Below are 3,618 nucleotides of genomic sequence, written 5' to 3'. Positions count from 1 at the left end.
AGTAAGTGGAGACATTGTCTTTGCAGTGATTATGTGTCATTACAATCGAGTAAATGCTCTGGAATTAATATTTTGTGTGCACGTGGTAAGCCTCAGCTGGTCCTGATTATATGCACATTGAAAAAGATCACAAGAATATTATGGATATTTTTCTCTTTGTTTTTAAATTTCAAGTATTACTTTTTTTTTCTTTTTTTTTTTTTCTGTGTGTAATTGGACTGAAATATGTGTGGAAAAAGGTCTTAGTTTACCAGTTGGTTGGAAATTCTGGAGAAATGAAAAAAATTGTCTTTGTTCCCCAGTTCGGGTAAAAATGCTGTCTTCTTTCTTTCTTTCAGCGGAACCTCTGTCATGGCCCCTGCCCACAATAGTCTGTGTTCTTGGCACCCTCCTTGTCCCATGGGGTACTATTTTTGGCGTGCTCCAGCTCTCTTGTGGTACTATTCTCTTGAATCTGAATCAAGAGAACTGAGGGGTTGTGGGTGTGCCAGGTGAAGATAAATAGTGGAAACATTTATACTGCTCCCACTGAAAGTTTTCCATGAAGGAGTGGGATTTCTAACAGCTGCAATTTATAGTACTTTAAAACATCAGATCTATTAGATCTAGACAATATAGGCCAAGTCATTGTGAGAGATGAAAATTCTAGCTAGATCTTAAATCTTCCCTGGCAGTGACAGATGCCAAAGCCTTTCTGGCAATAAAAAATATACAATTGTTTTGTCAAAGCTCACTTTATAAATACCTTTTGCTGGAATGATGATGCTTTGTATGAAATACACTGCAGAAAACTGACAGTGAGGATGGAAAACACTGACCTACTTTTATCCAGAACAAAAGCAGGATTTATTTTTTTGTACAATTCTTACTCTTTTTCTTTTTCATTTCCCACCCCCACCCCCCACCCCACCCCCCCACCCCCCAGCCCCTTTAAGGAAAGAGAGTTCAGTAAATGCTAGTACTTAGAGACTGTAGAATCTGGTGAAGGGAAGAAAAGCCAAGCACCTTCATGGTCAAATGTCCACAAGAAATCTTAATAATCTCTCTCGAGCTTTCTGGCAAGTCAGTGGTCCCCTATGTGAAGTGTCTGGGTCCTGGTGCTTTCAATTGTTGTAACAGTCTCATCAGCCTTCAGCCCTCAAAACACCTTCAGCTTCTGCTCTGAATTCAGGCAGATGTGGATTTTTAGGCAAGAAAGATTAGAAAAATATTAATTGAGGAATCCCCTTTGACTGAGATGAACATGTGAGCTCTGATTTGACAAGTCATGTTCATCTCTGCATACACATGCATACATGTGTATGTCCCCTAGATTGCTCTTAAACCAGAGCACAAGCTGGATGGGGATCCTGGCCACCAAGCTGGGGATCTTTGTACTGATTCTGCTGCAGGTCTGGTGGGCTCCTTCTGATTCCTGACTTCAAAAGATTGTAATCTCCTTATCTTTGGGTAAAAGACATTATCTTTCTCTGCACAAATGTCTCAGTAGGTGCAAGGAATCATGTTCAAGTTTATGGTAAGGAAAGGAAAATCAATGGAACAAAAGTCCAGAAGAGTTATAGTCCTCCAAGATACAACTTCTGGACGTGCCAAGGGAAACACAGTGATGTGCTTGCTCTCCTTTCCTTTTCCTACCAGACATCTGCTGCTAACCATATGAGCAAGGTGATGCTGAGCTAAGTGTGCCTTTGACCTGCCCCATTTGGTCACTCATTTGTCTCATTATTTGAAAGAGATCTTGGGCTCTTTCAGGAAAAGGTGTTGTTTCAGCTGCTCATCCCTCACTGCAGCTTCTGCCTTGCCACCCAGCTCCAAAATGCTTTTATACTTCAGTTATATGTCATGTAACTAAGAGGACAGGATCTGACATGAGCCCCAGCACTGGCGGTTTCAATAGTGGGCACTGACAATCTAAATGCGTGAAGGGTATTGATATAGCTCCAGTGGTGTCAAGATGAGACAGAGTTAGTTTGGAAGGGTAACTAGTCAGAAGTCATTCTTCCAGAAAAATTCATAAGTGACAGAAAACAGACAGAAGACCAAAGCTTTCCTTCTTAAATTTAGCAAAGATATATTTAAATACACTGTATGCAGTGGAGGAGCAGTGTAACATTACTTAAGTTCTCCTTTTTTTTAAAGCACTTAGAGTTTCATGAGTATTTGGGCTCTATCATGTTTGTATTCTTTGTTGGAATTTTTTGATACTTATCTTCCAGAGAATTCCAGGTCATTAAAATTCACTCTCTCTTTTTTAATCTCTCGCCTAGTTGTCAGCCTCAAGTGTGAGTTCCTCCCTGGAATGCTGTTCCTTTATTGCTTATTGTCAAAAATGTTTTCACTTGGAATTTTCCCGGCTGGTAACATAGTAAGGTATTGCTGTGGGTCAAAGTTTGCATATCCAGCCATCAGTTTTCATCATTGTATTTGCCATGAACTAAGGACATTTTTATTAGATGAAACAATAATAGGGTAAAATGCATTAAAATTCAGCCTGCCTGTTTCAATCTGTAAATGAATCCAGCTTTTAGTAAAACAATGATTTGAAGTATCCTGAAGGATAGACTACTGATATTTGCTGCCACTGTTTTTGGTTTTTTCTGTTATTACATTTGATTCATAGGGCAGGAGAGAGGTTTTTTTAAGTAATATTAAGGGTGTTTATACTTTCCTAAGACTTGTTTGCTACTTCCGAAGATCTGAAACTATAGACAGGTTTGTAGTATGTTGAGATCTATATAAACATAGTAAAAAAACCTCTGAACAACAGGGTCTATAATTATTGCTAATTTCTGCAGAGTTTTAAATTATTAGAATTTTGGGGTAAAATTGTTTGCTTTCCTCAAGAATGCACTGACAGATTTTATCATTTTTTTTTTTTTTTTTTTTTTTTTTAGAAAAGTACATCCTTGCTATTCTAGATTTTTAGCTGCCAAAAAGTCTGGGGCAAACTTTCACTTGAAGATGTTTTTTAGATTAAATGTTAGAGGGCTCTTAAGCAGTCAGTGCAAACAGCTGGGTTTTATTCAGAAAAATGATTTTATTGTATAAGGAAACAGTAACTTCAACCTCCAACTTACTGCACAGAGTTAACTGCTCTTCACACAAAAGCTGCCTTTTTTGTTCCCACCTCAGGGACTTCAGTTGCAAATTCAAAGGCACCAAGAGGTGAAGAATGCTCATGAAGATGAGGTTAAATATGAAAAATCCCACAACTGATGCAATTTTCCCCTTACTGATCCATGGCAGTGCAGGCATGCCAAACTGGGGTCAGCAGGGTGTGTGCACAATGGTGTGCCATTGCAGTGGGTGGCTGTGAGAGACATCACATGGCTCTGCCCGACCGAGATGGGAATTGTGTGGGAACATTATGTAGGGTTCCTGTGATGGTGGAGAGCAGTATCCATCTCCAGTGACAGCCACTGCCTGTGTGGGCTCCCACATTAAGACTCCAGCCTGTGATAGGCAGCCCCATCCTCTGTGGGGCATTTGAGCCACATTTAGCACCACTACAAAAAGGCTCAGGCTGTGGTGAGCATCTTCTCGAGTACCCTCCAGCAGAAGAGTTAAGAACATATTTAGCATTGAGAAACAAAATACCTCTGGCAGCTTCTGTTGCTC

The sequence above is a fragment of the Pezoporus flaviventris genome, unplaced genomic scaffold, assembly GCF_033815535.1.
Source record: "Pezoporus flaviventris isolate CSIRO_AGI_PZ_B2104156 unplaced genomic scaffold, CSIRO_AGI_Pfla_v1 ptg000035l, whole genome shotgun sequence".
NCBI lineage: Eukaryota > Metazoa > Chordata > Aves > Psittaciformes > Psittacidae > Pezoporus > Pezoporus flaviventris.
This window is presented reverse-complemented; position numbering follows the sequence as displayed.